The following is a 19,145-nucleotide window of genomic DNA, read 5'->3' on the forward strand; positions in this document are numbered from 1 at the left end:
CCTGAAGGCCATCACAGACGGATGCAGAAATGAACCATGCACGCTCCTATGAAGGAATATTCCACAGCAATGGAGTACAATTTGTTTAAAGGTAGTAAAACTATAAAAATTATTTTTTAAAAAAACTATGTTCACAAGATGAAAGAATCTCATGGACACAAGGCTGAGCCATCAAGAGCAATAAAGCAGCCTGCATGGTACACCCACTTACAGACTTTGGAACTAGGCAAAGCTGGGTTGTGTTATTTAGGGATGTGTGCCTGGGCGTAAACTATGAGGACAAGTCACTGACACCAAATCAGGAGAACAGCTACCTCACGGTGGGGAGGACGCTGTGAGGAGGGAAGGGCACTCCTGGCTGTCCACTCATCATGTTCTGTTTCTTGATGTTTATGATTATTCTTTACATGTATATAACCTAATCCTTAATATGTACTTACAGCTTATCATTTTTGTTTATTAAAAAGGGGTCTCCCCAACAAAGTAGAAGGAGACCTGCTTCTCCCAGGGAAGAAGAGGAATAGTTTCTACCAGTGAAATCTCGATACCATGGCTGCTTCAACCATCAAGGCTGACGACTCCCAAGAGAGGATACTTAGCAATTAAAAAAGAAAAAAAGGGCTTCCCTGGTGGCGCAGTGGTTGAGAATCTGCCTGCCAATGCAGGGGACACGGGTTCGAGCCCTGGTCTGGGAAGATCCTACATGCCACGGAGCAACTGGGCCCGTGAGCCACAATTACTGAGCCTGCGCGTCTGGAGCCTGTGCTCCGCAGCAAGAGAGGGGCCGCGATAGTGAGAGGCCCGCGCACCGTGATGAAGAGTGGCCCCCGCTTGCCACAACTAGAGAAAGCCCTCGCACAGAAACGAAGACACAACACAGCCATAAATAAATTAAAAAAAAAAAAAGAAAAAAAAGGTGAACAGAACTTACACACTAAATGTGTTTAAATACAAAGCATTATTCTAACTGAACTATAAGTATATAGCACTCTAACATGAAGAAGTCAGATTAGTAATTTACTTCACATAATTCATACTTTCATTCTACATATACTATAGCCTAGAGGTTAACAACTTTTATTCAACAACATTTATTCAGCACTCTGGATGCAAAACTAATTTATCTTTCCCGGGGTTAAGAGTGCCAAAGAAACCGGAATTGTAGATTTTGCCTTACAATCTAATGGAAATGAGGCCTAAACAAGACATAAGGACAAGTACCAAAACAACGCATGTGCACAAGTGCAACATGTAACAATAGCATCTCAGTTATGGGGCCACAGACTGCGAAGCATCATTGTGCAGATAAACGACAGCTCAATACCCTACACTTCATCAACTGCCTGCATAGCAAAAGCAAATTCTACAATGACTCAGCAGAATTATAAAATCCTCAGTTGAGAATTTAATCTAGTCGTGTTGATTCATTTTCAAGTCTGTTTACTAGGAAGGGGTTCTCATGAGGACAGCTTTCACACCACCAGTGGTGGCTGGATGCCTGTGAGTCCTCCAGTTTCCTATCCCAGAGTGGGCAGGGATGGAGGAGGGTGCCTTTGACCCGCCTAGTCCCTTGCCCCCATCCTTCTAGTGACCCAGGGAGCGGATCAAAAAGCAACAGTAACGTGGGACCTGGGAGGGTGTCGGCCCTCAGCAAAGTCACGAGGGAACAGAGTGGGAATGAAGAGAGCTTTGGTTAGAATTTGAAAATCCCCATGATCCAATGGCATTTTCAGATGTTTTCTTGATAATGTGGTATCCACGTTTCTCATCACAATATGCTTTAAGCAGCTTTGCTTATTCACATTCTTCTCCAAAGGAAATTCTGCTTCCTCAGATTATTTTCATTAATTCTCCTCCACCTCATCCTCTGTCACATGGCCCAATCCCAGGGCACTTTCTCACCCTGAGCCCCTTTCAGAGAATATCAGAGGTCTCCATCTCATCCCAGGAATAACCAAACTCTCTTGAAGTTTTATTTATATGCCAAGTTTCACAGACATGAGCATTGCAGCAAAAAGAGGAATTCAGAGCCTCTGGTCTTCCCCAAAGCACCCTTTCTTGGAAGGAAGTCAGAACAGAGGTTTACATAGAGTGAGTGAGGCTCCAAGGAGCCCGGTTCATTAAGGAAGCCAAGAAAGCCTTCCACAGGGGGTTCTAATAGAGCCGAACAGCTACTTCTGTCCTGTCTAGAGACTGAGCTACTTGGAGAACATTATAGTAAGAGGGTAGAGCAAATTGCCCAGAGGGATTCCAAATAGGATGTGTCACAATAAAATGATTTTCCCTTAGCCTGACCTCTAATGAATGGAATGAAACAGAGCTGAAAGCTGACAGCTGCACGGTTTTCACTAGTATGATCTGTTTCTCCATGTTTTCCACTATAGGGGAGGACAAGAGCAACTATCCCATCCCGTTTCCCCTCCCCTCCACCCCTCACACCAGTCAGAATGGCCATCATCAAAAAGTCTACAAACAATACATACTGGAGAGGATGTGGAGAAAAGGGAACCCTCCTACACTGTTGGTGGGAATGTAAATTAGTGCAGCCACTATGGAGAACAGTATGGAGGTTCCTTAAAAAACCAAAAATAGAATCACCATATGATCCATTAATCCCACTCCTGAGCATATATCCAGAGAAAACTATGGTTCAAAAGGATACATGCACCTCAATGTTCACTGCATCGCTTTTTACAATAGCCAAGACGTGGAAGCAACCTAAATGTCCATCGACAGAGGAATGGATAAAGAAGATGTGGTATATATATACAATGGACTACTACTCAGCCATAAAAAAAGAATGAAATAATGCCATTTGCAGCACCATGGATGGACCTAGAGATGATCATATTAAGTGAAGTAAGTCAGAGAAAAACAAATATAATATGATATCACTTACATGTGGAATCTAAAATAATGATACAAATGAACTTATTTACAAAACAGAAACAGACTCACAGACTTAGAAAACAAACTTATGGTTACCAAAGGGGAAAGGTGGGGGGGAGGGATAAATTGGGAGTTTGGGATTAACATATACAGACTACTATATATAAAATAGACAACCAACAACGACCTACTGTATAGCACTGGGAACTCTGCTCAATATCTTGTAATAACCTAAATGGGAAAAGATTTTGAAAAAGAATAAATATATGTATATGTATAACTGAATCAGTTTGCTGTACACCTGAAACTAACACAACATTGTAAATCAACTATAGTCCAATATAAAATAAATTTTTTATTTTATTTATTTATTTATTTATTATTTTTTCTAAATTTTTGGCTGCACCATGCAGCACGTGGGATGTTAACGTCCCGACCAGGGATTGAACCCACGCCCCCTGCATTGGAAGGTGGAGCCTTAACCACTGGACTGTCAGGGAAGTCCCTAAAATAAAATTAAAAATAAATAAATAAATAAATTGTGAACTTTCCATCTCGTGGTTGTATGAAAAGTGAGGGTTAATGCTTAATTTAAAAGAGAGGGTTCAGGACACCAGAGCCAGCACTGTCTTCACACCACTTCTGGTTCCTACAGTGTTAGGGTTAGTTCTGTGGTATGAATTCCTGGCAAGGAGCCGACAGTGGGGTTCTAGTATTTGTCTCTACTGTGCTCCCGATCACACATCTTACTCCAAGCCTTCACTAGCTCTAGTTCTGTTTCCTATCTTGATGAGCCAGCTTCCTGCTGACTCATCCATGCATGTATCTGGCATTATCTGCAAGTTGGCACATGACAAAACTACAGACTGTGGCCACCACTGATGGCTCAGAATCAGAGGATGCTCCTTCAGTCTCATCTCCACACAGCTGCCAGAGTGGTCCTACTAAAATGTAAACTCATCGACTCACAGGCTTTTGCTTCTGCTTTTCTAAAAAACCATGTCTCACTTAGCCAAGACCTTCATAAATGCCCCATTTCTCTCCCTCCCTAAATTTATAACACAATTATTGAGAGATCTGTCTGTACATACTGTCTCCAGTTCCTCTCCTCTCATTTTTTATTGAACCAATTCTAACAGTTTTTACTCCTAACACTCCACTGAAACTGCTTTTAAGATCATTGTTAGTAATTTCTACACTGTAAATCCAAGAGTCAACTCTCAGCCCTCGACTTACTTGACCATAATAGCAGCATGTGACACATTCCATGGTCTCATCTTTGAAATCCTTTCTTCACTTGGCCTCCAGGAAACCACAATCACACAATTTTCTTCTTACCTTTCTATAAATTCCACTGAGGCTCCTTTGCTGCTTTCTTCTGAACATCTTCCAATTTCTAAATGCTAGTGTGTCCCAGGGCTCAATTCTGGGACCTCTTTAGTTTTCTAATCAATACTCATTCAACCAGCCTCTTGGGTTTGAACATGCTGATGACTCTCAAATTTATACCTTCACTGTACACCTACCTCTCTCCTCATGTCCTCTTAGAGGTCTGATGGGTCTCAATTGAACAAGTCCAAAAGTGAGCTCCTGATGGTGCTGCTTCTCCCAGTCTTCTCCATCTCAGTCAATGGCAATTCATCCTGCCAGTTACTCAGATCACATGTTTCAAATAATCCTTAGCCCTTCTCTTTCTCTTGTACCCTACTGCCAATCCACTGACAAATCCTGTCAGATCTATCTTCAAAAAGATCCAGAGTATATGTACTTCTTACCACTCCACTGCCCCCACCATGGTCCAAGTCACCTCAGAAGCTGCCTGGATTTTTGCAATAGCCCCCTGCCTGGTCTCTGCTTCCAATCTCATCCCCTTCCTTCCCCAGCTGCAGAGTGATCTTACTGAAACCCAAGCTAGGTACCATGCTTCTGCTCCAAACCCTCAAATGACTTCTCAGAGAAAATGTCATAAGTCATAAGTCCTTAGCTTGACCTCTAAGGCCCCAATGCCATCTTCCCCATCACCTGACTTTGTCTCCTGATGTTCTGTCTCTTATTCACCACTCTGGCACCAGGCTGACCTCTTCATTGTTCCTTGTGTGTTCCGTTTTGCTCTTGCCATGGAGCACTTTCTGGAATGTTCTTCCCAAGGTATCTTATAGCTCAATCTCTCACTTCCTTCAGGTCTTTTATCATATTTCTCCTCAGGAAGGCCTTCCATGGCCATTCTAGCTATACTTTCACCTCGACTCTCCACATCTCCTTTCCCTACTTTATCTTTTATCACCATCTGGCATAGTTCGTCTATTTAACTTACTTATTATCTCTCTCTCCCAGTAAAATGCAAGATCCATAAGAGAAAGTGTTTTGTCTTTTCTGTTCACTGTTGTATCTCCAGTGCTTAAAATAGTGCTGCACATAACAGGTACTCAACAAATACGTGCAGAATGAATGAATGAATGAATGAATGAATGTCCATTCTGCTGGTACCCAGTGTATGTCAGATATATGTCCACTTCTGATAGTTATAAGGTTTAATACCAGATCCAAAACTGAAGGCAAAAGGAGAATTTACAATGACCATCAGAGATTGTTTCTCAGATGAAAGACCCTTTGGAGGTAGGAATCTTAATTTCAGCAGGCAGGAGAACTTAGTCTAACTAGAGATGTAGTTATTGCTGCTATGAAGATCCATTACAGGTAAAATAAATGAAGGTAATTGCTATGGTCATTCCTATCTTCATAAGTGCTTCCCATTGAAATGACTCGCTTTTATTCTTTTGAAACTTCACCTAACTGGCTTTGAATTTTGCTCAGCCAAACAAGGAGACACACTTGAAAGCCATAATTACAGCATTTTAAAGTGGAAGAGACTATACCAAGGTACACAGTACAATAGTTGACTTACTTTCCTGTATGTCTTGAGGTTTGTTCCTGAAGCTAAGGGCCTCTACTTTAATCAGATCTCTTAATCAAAACGGTAAGGACCCACCCAGGAATTTTTGTTTTTTCCTAATGGGAATGTTAAACCAAAGCACTCCTTATTAATGATATAGTAAGTAAAATAAGTATGTAGTGTATCATACTTCTCCCCACATTTTGCAGGAATTTTTTCCAGCTATAATCATTTCTAAATGTAATATGCCCCAAAGAGATTTTCAACTGTTTCTGGAAATGCACCAACCAAAACTACAGCAGCAGGCTGTTTTCTCTGCCCCTTAAACTAAGAAAAAGAGACAGGGGCAAAATGACACAAAAATAAAATCTGTGTCACCAAGCTGTAAAAGCTTAGATTACAGGGAAATATATGACAATTTGCCCAGTCATTCTGATTTCCACTAAAGTTCTTAACAGCAAGTATCCTTACCTACAGATTTTCTCAGAAAATAACAGATTAAAGAATCAAAGTAAGTTAAAGGGGGTGATTTCACACCCTGACGGCAACAGCCCTCCATCAGATAATTGATGACAGCACATCGTAATGGATTCCATGTACTTTTTATTTTTTTTTTACTTCCACAAAGAACTAATGAGAAGACATCAGTACAGGAATGAGCAAAAGCATTTAGTTATTACTGTTCACTTCAGGGGTAAAGGATATGTGGTTTAGTTAATGATTTTTAAGGAACAAAAATAGAAAGCTCTTGATCCAGGAAATTAGTAACTCCGAGGCCCTTTACAGTCCCATCACTGGAGACCAGAGGGCAGGAACGAGCCAGGGTATCACTGCCCCTGTCCCTCTAATTGTCCAGCCAGATGCTCTGCCACATCCATCAGCAATCAGTAGCATCCAGGCCCTCAGGACCTATACATGAAGCCCTGGCTATTGTGGTCCTTCCTGCAATGAGGGAGTGGGAACAAAGGCTAAGCACTTAATTAGCTGGAATTGGGAGTTGACCACGATGGAGACTCAGGAGGCTCCTGAGCTCCCCTCCTCCCACAGACACACGGAATATACAGCTACATATGGAGCAATTCCCTCTGAAAGAGATCCAGAAACTAGCTGAGCAACTCCTACACATCTGACAAATGATTTCCTACTCACATCCAAATGAGTAGGAAAGGCTGAGACACACTCTTGCCATTAACCTCACCCCCAGCACAGCAAAATAGCAATCTGAGGTAACCCCCAACTCCCACATTCTCCCTGAGGAAGGGTTTGGACCACACATCTAGAGCCCCACTGGAGGCAGTTCAAGATGGTGGTGTAGGAAGATCCTGAATTCACCTCCTCCCACGGACACAACAAATCTACAGCTACATAGGGAATACTTCCTTCTAAAAAAGACCTGAAAGCTGGACAAACAGAACCTCCACAACAAAGGATAAAAAGACAGCACTGAGACAGTTAGGAGATGCAGAAACACAGTCTCACCAAAAAAAAAATCTCCACCCAAGGTGCAGCGACCCACAATTGGAAGGGATCTCAAAGATACAGAACTTTTCTCTAAGGAGTGAGGAGGTCTGTGCTCTATAGCAAGCACCCCAAATCTTAGATCCTGCATAGGAGAGACAAGCCCCCAAAATGCCTGGCTTTGAAAACCAATGGGGATTACGTCCGGGAAAAACATAGATCTGTAGGGAATGGAGAACCTGCTTTTTAAAGGGCTCACAGACTCTCTTGCCCCAGAATCCAGCACAAAAACACCCGTTTGGAAAGCATCTGGACTATTCATGAAGGAGACCCATTAACTAATCTTCAAGCATCTGCTGGAAAGGCAAAAACCTGCTGGGACCCTTTCTGGTGCTGGACACACTGGCAGATGCCATTCTTGTGATTTCATTCTACCTTGCTAATGCCAGCACTGGTGGGTGCCACTTTGGAAGTCTCCCTCTAACCTGCTAGTGTCAGTAGGTGTGTCCCACTGAGAGCTCCACCCACCCCTGTGCCACAGCTGCATGCCACAGCTGGGTTGGGCAAGACCCCTGCCCACCCCTGTACTGCAGCAGGCTGGCACATGCAGCCCATACAGGGGATGCCCCTTGAGTGCCCAGCTGTAGTGGCCAGGGCATCTGGGCCCCACAGGACTTCCTACACAAGGCCACTCCTTCAAGACTGGAGGAGGCAGCTTTTTGGCCCAATACACAGAAACAAACACAGAGAGTTATGCAAAATGTGGAGACAGAGGAATATGTCCCAAACGAAAGAACAAGGCAAAACCTCAGAAAAAGACCTTAATGAAATGAGGATAAGCAATCTACCTGATAAAGAGTTCAAAGTAATGGTCATAAAGATGCTCACTGAACTTGGGAGAAGACTGGAGGAACACAGTAAGCGCTTCAACAAAGAAAGAGAAAATGTAAGAAAGTACTAAACAGAAGTTAAAGAGCTGAAGAATATAGTAACTGAACTGAAAAATAAACTAGAGGGGTTCAATAGCAGACTGGATGAAGCAGAACAGACCAGGAAGACAAAGCAATGGAACTCACTAAGACACAGGAGCAAAAACAAAAAAAGAATTTTAAAAAGTAAAGATATCTCAAGGGACCTTTGGAACAATGTCAAGCAGAATAACATTCATATTATACGGATCCCAAAAGGAGGAGAAAGGGCCAGAAAGCTTATCTGAAGAAATATTAACTGAAAACTTTCCTAGTCTGAAGAAGGAAATAGACATCCAGGTCCAGTAAGTCTAGAGAGTTCCAAATAAGATGAACCCAAAGAGATCCACACCAAGACACATCATAATTAAAATGATAAAAGGCAAAGATAAAGAGAGAATCTTAAAAGTAGCTAAAACAAAACAAAAAACAAAAAAACTTTACATATACAAGAGAAACCCCATAAGGCTATCAGTAAATTTTTCAGCAGAAACTTAGCAGGTGAAGGGAGTGGCATGACATATTCAAAGTGCTGAAAGGAAAAAATTCCAACCAAAAGTTCTCTACCTGACAAGGTTATCATTCAGAATTGAAGAGATTAAGAGTTTCCCAGATAAGCAAAACCTAGAGGAGTTCATCACCATTAAACTGGACTTACAAAAAATGTTAAAGAGACTTCTTTAAGCTAAAAAGAAATGGCACTGATTAATAACATAAAAACATACCTGAGTAAAAATCTCACTAGAAAAGGTAAATCAATAGTAAAGGTAATGGATCAATCACTTATAAAGCAAGAATGAAGATTAAAAGACAAAAAATAGAAAAATTAACTAAAACTAAAATAATTAGTTAAAATATGCATAAAATAAAAAATGTAAAAGATGTCATCAAAAATATAAAACATGAGGGAGGGAGTAAAAAAAAAAAGTAACCTTCTGAAATGTGTTCAAATTTAAGTTGTTATCAACCTAAAACAGACCATTATATGCATAGGGTGTCATATGTAAACCATGGTAGCCACAAACAAAAACTTATAGTAAATACACAAAAGAAAGAGGAATTAACCTAAACATAACACTAAAGACAGCCATGAAACCACAAGGGAAGAGAGAAAGAGAAAAAGAAACAGAGAGGAACTACAAAAACAATCAGAAAATAATTAACAAAATGGCAATAAGTACATATCTATCAGTAATTACTTTAAAGGTAAGTGGACTAAATTGTCCAATCAAAAGACACAGAGTGACTGAATGGATAAAAAAACAAGACCCATCTGGATGCTGCCTACAAGAGATCCACTTCAGAAGTAAGGACACACACAAATTAAAAGTGAAAGGATGGGGAAAGATAGTCCATGCAAATGGAAACTAAAAGAAAGCTGGTGTAGCTATACTCATATCATACAAAATAGATTTTAAAACAAAGAATGTAATAAAAGGCAAAGAGGATATATATAATGATAAAGGGGTCAATGCAGCAAGAAGATGTAACACTTAAAAACTATATATGCACCCAATATAGGAGCTCCACAATACATAAAGCAAATATTAACAGGACTAAGGAGCGAAATAAACAGCAACAAACTAACAGTAGGGGACTTTAGCACACCACTTACATCAATGGATACATCATTCAAACAGAAAATCAATAAAGAAACATTGGGCTTAAATGACACATTAGAGCAGACAGACTTAATAGATATATACAAAGCCTTTCATCCGAAAGCAGCAGAGTACCCATTCTCAGGTGCACATGGAACACTCTCCAGGCTAGATCACATGTTAGGCCAAAAAACAAGTCTCAATAAATTCAAGAAGTTTGAAATCATATTAAGCATCTTTTCCAACAACAACGGTATAAAACTAGAAATCAAATATGGGAAGAAAATTGTAAAAACCACAAAAATGTGGAGATTAAACAACATTTAATCTGAACAACCAATGAATCTTTGAAGAAATCAAAGGAGAAATTAAAAAATACCTAGAGACAAATCAAAACAAAAGTATGACATACTAAACTCTATAAGAGGCAGCAAAAGTGATTCTAAGAGGGAAGTTCATAGCAATACAGGTCTACCACGAGAAAGAAGAAAAATATCAAATAAACAATCTAACATTACACCTAAAGGATCTAGAAAACAAAGAACAAACAAAGTTCAAAGTTGGCATTAGGAAGGAAATAATAAAGATCAGACCCGGAATAAATGAAAAAAATAGAAAGGATTAATGAAACTAAGAGCTGGTTCTTTGAAAAGATAAACAAAATCAACAAGCCAACAGCTAGACTAACCAAGAAAAAAAAAGAGAGAGAGGAATCAAATAAATAAAGTCAGAAATGAAAGAGGAGAAATTACAACTGATACCACAGAAATACAAAAGATTATAAGAGACTCCTAAGAACAATTATACACCAACAAATTCAACAACCTAGAAGAAATGGGTTAGTTTCTAGAAACACACAAACTTCTAAGACTGAATTAGGGAGAAATAGAAAATCTGAATAGACCAATTACTAGTAAGGACCTTGAATCAGTAATTTTAAAAAACTTCCAAACAAACAAAAGTATAGGACCAGGTGACTTCACTGGTGAATTCTACCAAACATTCAAAGAAGTTTTAATACCTATGCTTTTCAAACTGTTCCAAAAAAATTAAGAAGAGGAAATGTTTCCAACTCATTTTACAAGGCCATATTATCCTGATACCAAAACCAGACAAGAATACCAAGGGAAAAAAATCACAGGCCAATATCTTTGATGAAAATAGATGCAAAAATCTTCAACAAAACATTAGCAAACTGAATTTAACATACATTAAAAAGATCATACACCATGAACAAGAGGGATTTATTCCAGGGATGCAAAAATGGTTCAGTATCTGTAAATCAATCAACATGATACACTACATTAACAGGATGAAAGATAAAAATCATATGGTCACATCAATCATTGCATAAAAAGCTTTTGACAAAAGTCAATATCCATTTACAAGAACTCTCAACAAAGTGACTATATTAATAGACATTTCTCCAAAAAGACATCAGATGGCCAATAGGCACATGAAAAGATGCTCAACATCACAAATTATTAGAGAAATGCAAATCAAAACTACAATGAGTAGATTTTGACACCAGTCAAAATGACCATCATTAAAAAGCCTACAAATAACAAGTGTTGAAGAGGGTGTGGAGAAAAGGGAACCCTCTTACACTGTTGGTGGGAATGTTAAGTTGGTGCAGCCGCTATGGAAAACAGTATGGAGGTTCCTTAAAGAACTAAAAATAGAGTTGCCATATGATCCTGCAACCCCACTCCTGGGCATATACCCAGACAAAACTATAATTCAAAAAGATACATGTACCCCTATGTTCATAGCAGCACTATTCACAATAGCCAAGACATGGAAGCAACCTAAATGTCCATTGACAGATGAATGGATAAAGAAGACGGGGTACATATATATACAATGGAATATTACTCAGCCATAAAAAAGAATGAAATAATGCCATTTTCAGCAACATGGATGCAATTAGAGATGATCATACTAAGTGAAATAAGTCAGAAAGAGAAAGACAAATACTATATGATATCACATATATGTGGAATCTAAAATATGTCACAAATGAACTTATCTACAAAGCAGAAATAGACTCACAGCTATAGAGAACAGACTTGTGGTTGCCAAGGGGGAGAGGGGAGGGAGAGGGATCAAGTTAGAGTTTGGGGTTGGTAGATGCAAACTATTACATTTTGAATGGATAAACAACAAAGTCCTACTGTATAGCACAGGGAACTACATCCAATCTCCTGGGATAAACCATAATGGCAAAGAATACATGTATGTGTATAACTGAGTCATTTTGCTATACAGCAGAGATTGGCACAACATTGTAAATCAACTATACTTTAATTTTTTTTAAAGTATCATCTAAGTACCAAATAGAAACACCATGTTTTGCAGGGCTGTTTATAGGAGAGCAAAGCTTTTTTGGTACAACTTAATATGGCTTATAAACTTATATTATGTTCTCTTGAATGAGTTCTTGGATGCAAGTTGCTGAGATTAAATGTAACAAGACAGCATGGGGGAAAAAAGTGAGTATGGAGGAAATGTACCTCAACTTAATAAAAGCCATATATCAATAAAACAAACCCACAGCTAACATCATACTCAACAGGGAAAAACTGAAAGCTTTTCCTCTAAGACCAGGAACAAGACTAGGATGCCCACACTTGTCACTTTTATTCAACATAGTATTGGAAGTCTTAGCAATTAGACAAGAAAAAGAAATAAAAAGCATCCAAATTGAAAAGGAACAAGTAAAACTTCCACTATTTGCAGCTGACAATGATACTATACATAGAAAACCCTGAAGACTCCACCAAAAAACTGTTACAACTATAAAAATGAATTCAGTAAACTTGCAGGATACAAACTCAATATACAGAAACTCTGGTATTTCTATACACTGATAATGAACTATCATAAGTAGAAATTAAGAAAATAATTCCATTTACAATTGTATCAAAAAGAATAAAATACCTAAGAATAAATTTAACCAAGGAGGTGAAAATCTCTATGCTGAAAACTGTAAGACTCTGACAAAAAAAAACCTGAAGAAGACACAAATAAATGGAAAGATATTCTGCATTCATGGATTGGAAAAATTAACATTGCTAAAATGTCCATACTATGCAAAGCAATCTACAGATTCAATGCCATCCCTAACAAAATACCAATGACATATTTCACAGAACTAGAACAAATAATTCTAAAATTTGTATGTAACCACAAAAGATCCTGAATAGTCAAAGAAATCTTGAGAAAGAACAAACCTGGAGGAATCATACTCCCTGATTTCAAAATATACTACAAAGCTATAGTATCAAAACAGTATGATATTGGCATAAAAACAGACACACAGATCAATGAAGAAAAGAGAGAGCCCAGAAATAAACCCACACATATATGGACAATTAATCTATGACAGTGGAGCCAAGGACATAGTATGGGGAAAGGACAGTCTCTTCAATAAATGGTGTTGGGAAAACTGGACAGCCAAATGCAAAAGAATGAAACTAGATCACTCTCTTACACCATACACAAAAATTAATTCAAAATGGATTAAAGGCTTGAATATAAGACCTGAAACCATAACATTTCTAGAAGAAAACACAGGTGGTAACCTTATTGACATCATTCTTAGTGATTTTTTAGAGATCTGACTCCAAAGGCAAGGGAAACAAAAGCAAAAATAAATAAATGGGGCTACATCAAACTAAAAAGCTTCTGCACAGTGAAGGAAACCATCATCAAAACAAAAAGGCAGCCTACTGAATGGGAGAAATCTGTAAATCATATATGCAAAAGGGGTTAATATAAAAAATATAGAGAACACATACAACAAAAAACACACACAACTCTACTAAAAAATGGGCAGAGGATCTTAATAGACATCTTTCCAAAGAAGACATACAGATGGCCAAAAGGCACATGAAAAGATGTTCAATATCACTAACTATTAGAGAAATGCAAATCAAAACCACAATGAGATATCACCTTACAACTGTTAGAATGGCTCTCAAAAAGACAAGAAATAACAAGTGTTTGGGAGGATGAGAAGAAAAGGGAACACTTCAGCACTACTGGTCGGAATGTAAATTGGTGCGGCCACTATACAAAATAGTATGGAGATTCCTCAAAAAATTAAGATAGAACTACCGTATGATCCAACTATTCTACTTCTAGGTATTTACCTGAAGAATATGAAAACACTAATTTGCAAAGATATATAAACACCTACGTTTATTGCAGCGTTATTTTTAAAATTTAATTTAATTTATTTTTTTATACAGCAGGTTCTTATTAGTTATCCATTTTATACATATTGGTGTATATATGTCAATCCCAATCTCCCAATTCATCCCACCTCTCCCCTCACCGGCCCTGCCACCTTCCCCCCTTGGCTCTTTCAGATTTTTCATCATTAGTGTATAGGAATGCAAGAGATTTCTGTGCATTAATTTTGTATCCTGCAATTTACCAAATTCACTGATTAGCTCCCGTAGTTTTCTAGTGGCATCTTTAGGATTCTCTATGTATACTATCATGTCATCTGCAAACAGTGACAGTTTTACTTCTTCTTTTCCAATTTGTATTCCTTTTATTTCTTTTTCTTCTCTGACTGCTGTGGCTAGGACTTTCAAAACTTTGTTGAATAATAGTGATGAGAGTGGACATGCTTGTCTTGTTCCTGATCTTAAAGGAAATGCTTTCAGTTTTTCACCATTGAGAATGATGTTTGCTGTGGGTTTGTCATATATGGCTTTTAATATGTTGAGGTAGGTTCCCTTTATGCCCACTTTCTGGAGAGTTTTTATCATAAATGGATGTTGAATTTTGTCAAAAGCTTTTTCTGCATCTATTGAGATCATCATATGGTTTTTCTTCTTCAATTTGTTAATATGGTGTATCACATTGATTGATTTGTGTATACTGAAGAATCCTTGCATCTCTGGGATAAATCCTACTTGATCACGGTGTATGATCCTTTAATGTGTTGTTGGATTCTGTTTGCTAGTATTTTGTTGAGGATTTTTGCATCTATATTCATCAGTGATATTGGTCTGTAATTTTCTTTTTTTGTAGTATCTTGGTCTGGTTTTGGTATCAGGGTGATGGTGGCCTCATAGAATGAGTTTGGGAGTGTTCCTTCCTCTGTAAATTTTTGGAAGAGTCTGAGAAGGATGGGTGTTAGCTCTGCTCTAAATGTTTGATAGAATTTACCTGTGAAGCCATCTGGTCCTGGACTTTTGTTGGTTGGAAGATTTTTAAACACAGTTTCAATTTCATTACTTGTGATTGGTCTTTTCATATTTTATACTTCTTCCTGGTTCAGTCTTGGAAGGTTATACTTTTCTAAGAATTTATCCATTTCTTCCAGGGTGTCCATTTTATTGGCATAAAGTTGCCTGTAGTAGTCTCTTAGGATGCTTTGTATTTCTGCGGTGTCTGTTGTAACTTCTCTTTTTTCATTTCTAATTTTAATGATTTGAGTCTTCTCTCTCTTTTTCTTGATGAGTCTGGCTAATGGTTTATCAATTTTGTTTATCTTCTCAAAGAACCAGCTCTTAGTTTTATTGATCTTTGCTTTGTTTTCTTTGTTTCTTTTTCATTTATTTCTCCTCTGATCTTTATGATTTCTTTCCTTCTACTAACTTTGGGTTTTATTTGTTCTTCTTTCTCTAGTTCTTTTAGGTGTAAGGTTAGATTGTTTACTTGAGATTTTTCTTGTTTCTTTAGGTAGGCTTGTATAGCTATAAACTTCCCTCTTAGAACTGCTTTTGCCACATCCCGTAGGTTGGATCATCGTGTTTTCATTGTCATTTGTCTCTAGGTATTTGATTTCCTCTTTGATTTTTCAGTGATCTCTTGGTTATTTAGGAACGTATTGTTTAGCCTCCATGTGTTTGTGTTTTTTACGTTTCTTCCTCTGTAATTGATTTCTAATCTCATAGCGTTGTGGTCAGAAAAGATGCTTGATATGATTTCAACTTCCTTAAATTTACTGAGGCTTGATTTGTGACCCAAGATATGATCTATCCTGGAGAATGTTCCATGCACACTTGAGAAGAAAGTGTAATCTGCTGTTTTTGGATGGAATGTCCTATAAATATCAATTAAATCTATCTGGTCTATTGTGTCATTTAAAGCTTCTGTTTCCTTATTAACTTTCTGTTTCAATGGTCTGTCCATTGGTGTAAGTGAGGTGTTAAAGTCCCCCACTATGACTGTGTTATTGTCGATTTCCTCTTTTATAGCTGTTAGCAGTTGCTTTACGTATTGAGGTGCTCCTATGTTGGGTGCATATACATTTATAATTGTTATATCTTCTTCTTAGATTGATCCCTTGATCATTATGTAGTGTCATTCCTTGTCTCTTGTAACATTCTTTATTTTAAAGTCTATTTTATCTGATATGAGTATTGCTACTCCAGCTTTCTTTTGATTTCCATTTGCATGGAATATCTTTTTCCATCCCCTCACTTTCAGTCTGTATGTGTCCCTAGGTCTGAAGTGGGTCTCTTGTAGACAGCATATATATGGGTCTTGTTTTTGTATCCATTAAGCAAGGCTGTGTCTTTTGGTTGGAGCATTTAATCCATTCACGTTTAAGGTAATTATAGATATGTATGTTCGTATTACCATTCTCTTAATTGTTTTGTGTTTGCTTTTGTAGGTCCTTTTCTTCTCTTGTGTTTCCCACTTAGAGAATTTCCTTTAGCATTTGCTGTAGAGCTGGTTTGGTGGTGCTGAATTCTCTTAGCTTTTGCTTGTCTGTAGAGCTTTTGATTTCTCAATCGAATCTAAATGAGATCCTTGCCAGGGAGAGTAATCTTGGTTGTAGGTTCTTCCCTTTCATCACTTTAAATATGTCATGCCACTCCCTTCTGGCTTGTAGAGTTTCTGCTGAGAAATCAGCTGTTAACCTTATGGGAGTTCCCTTGTATGTTATTTGTCATTTTTCCCTTGCTGCTTTCAATAATTTTTCTTTGTCTTTAATTTTTGCCAAATTGATTACTATGTGTCTTGATGTGTTTCTCCTTGGGTTTATCCTGTGTGGGACTCTCTGTGCTTCCTGGACTTGGGTGGCTATCTCCTTTCCCAGGTTAGGGAAGTTTTTTACTATAATCTCTTCAAATATTTTCTTGGGTCCTTTCTCTCTTTCTTCTCCTTCTGGGACCCCTATAATGCGAATGTTGTTGCGTTTAATGTTGTCCCAGAGGTATCTTAGGCTGTCTTCATTTCTTTTCATTCTTTTTTCTTTATCCTGTTCTGCAGCAGTGAATTCCACTATTCTGTCTTCCAGGTCACTTATCCGTTCTTCTGCCTCAGTTATTCTTCTATTGATTCCTTCTAGTGTATTTTTCATTTCAGTTATTGTATTGTTCATCTCTGTTTGTTCTTTAATTCTTCTAGGTGTTTGTTCTTTAATTCTTCTAGGTCTTTGTTAATCATTTCTTGCATCCTCTCGATCTTTGCCTCCATTCTTTTTCCGAGGTCCTGGGTCATCTTCACTATCATTATTCTGAATTCTTTTTCTGGAAGGTTGCCTATCTCCACTTCATTTAGTTGTTGTTCTGGGGTTTTATCTTGTTCCTTCATCTGGTACATAGCCCTCTGCCTTTTCATCTTGTCTATCTTTCTGTGAATGTGGTTTTTTTTCCACAGGCTGCAGGGTTGTAGTTCTTGCTTCTGCTCTCTGCCGTCTGGTGGGTGAGGCTATCTAAGAGGCTTGTGCAAGTTTCCTGATGGGAGGGACTCGTGGTGGGTAGAGCTGGCTGTTGCTCTGGTGGGCACAGCTCAGTAAAACTTTAATCCACTTGTCCGCTGATGGGTGGGGCTGGGTTCCCTCCCTGTTGGTTGTTTGGCCTGAGACAACCCAACACTGGAGCCTACCTGGGCTCTTTGATGGGGCTAATGGCGGACTCTGGGAGGGCTCATGCCAAGGAGTACTTCCCAGAACTTCTACTGCCAGTGTCCTTGTCCCCATGGTGAGACACAGCCACCCCCCACCTCTGTAGGAGATGCTCCAACACTAGGAGGTATGTCTGGTTCAGTCTCTTTGCGGTCACTGCTCCTTCCCCTGGGTCCCAGTGCACACACTACTTTATGTGTGCCCTCCAAGAGTGGAGTCTCTCTTTCCCCCAGTCCTGTTGAAGTCCTGCAATCAAATCCTGCTAGCCTTCAAAGTCTGATTCTCTAGGAATTCCTCCTCCCATTGCCAGACCCCCAGGTTGGGAAGCCTGACGTGGGGCTCAGAACCTTCATTCCAGTGGGTGGACTTCTGTGGTATAAGTGTTCTCCAGTTTGTGAGTCACCCACCCAGCAGTTATGGGATTTGATTTATTGTGATTACGCTCCTCCTACCATCTCATTGTGGCTTCTCCTTTGTCTTTGGATGTGGGGTATCTTTTATGGTGAGTTCCAGCGTCTTCCTGTCGATGATTGTTCAGCAGTTAGTTGTGATTCCAGTTCTCTCGCAAGAGGGAATGAGAGCACGTCCTTCTACTCTGCCACCTTGAACCAATCCGCAACATTATTTTTAATAGCCAAGATTTGGAAACAACCTAAGTGTCCATCAATGGAAGAATGGATAAAGAAGATGGTACACACACACACAGAGAAAATGGAATATTACTCAGTCATAAAAGAGAATGCAATGTTACCATTTGAGACACTATAGATAGACCTTGAGGGTATTATGTTAAGTGAAATACATAGACAGAGAAAGACAAATACTGTATAATTTCACTCATATATGGAATCTAAAACAAACAAACAAAACAAACAAAAAAATTGATAGACACAGAGAACAGATCAGTGGTTATCAGAGGGGAAGGGAGTTAGGGGACAGGTGAAATGGGTAAAAGGGGTCAACTATATGGTGATGGTGGATAACTAGACCTTTGGTGATGTTCACTTTGTAGTGTACACAGATGTTAAAATATAATTTTGTACACCTGAAACTTACATAATGTTATATACTGATTTTACCTCAATTAAAAAAAAAGACTCCCACTAGAGAGACAAGCCTCCTAAACGTCTAGCTCTGAAAGTAGACAGGGCTTGTGTCCATGAGAATCCAAGGTTACAGCAAACAAAGGAGCAGTTCTTCATGAGCGCACATGACTATCTCCCCAGGGCTCAGTGCAGAGGGAGCAGGCAAAAACACCCATTTCCCAGTCTTTCTCTGAAAGGGCTTTATCTGCTTACTTTAGAAGATAATGCCTGAGGGCCAGACTTCTAAATTATCGGGCATCTAGGGGCCAGCTGTGATCCTTCCCAGGGACCAGTGAAGCCAACAGATACTTCCCTGCCTTCTCCCTCTAGCTCACTCCAATAATAAAAAACCAAGTTGTCAGTATCTCCCTGGAA

General features: G+C 38.8%; 1 long non-coding RNA gene across 1 annotated transcript; it reads left to right on the forward strand.

Annotated features, from left to right (window-relative positions):
* Positions 1-897: 897 nt before the first annotated feature.
* Positions 898-18,388, forward strand: LOC309666702. Its single transcript, XR_014267257.1, has 2 exons — positions 898-14,926; positions 16,551-18,388. It is a non-coding gene; the product is annotated as an uncharacterized lncRNA (long non-coding RNA).
* The last annotated feature ends 757 nt before the right edge of the window (positions 18,389-19,145 follow it).

This window comes from Balaenoptera physalus (genome assembly GCF_965194825.1).
Source record: "Balaenoptera physalus genome assembly, chromosome: 9".
In the NCBI taxonomy this organism is placed as follows: Eukaryota; Metazoa; Chordata; class Mammalia; order Artiodactyla; family Balaenopteridae; genus Balaenoptera; species Balaenoptera physalus.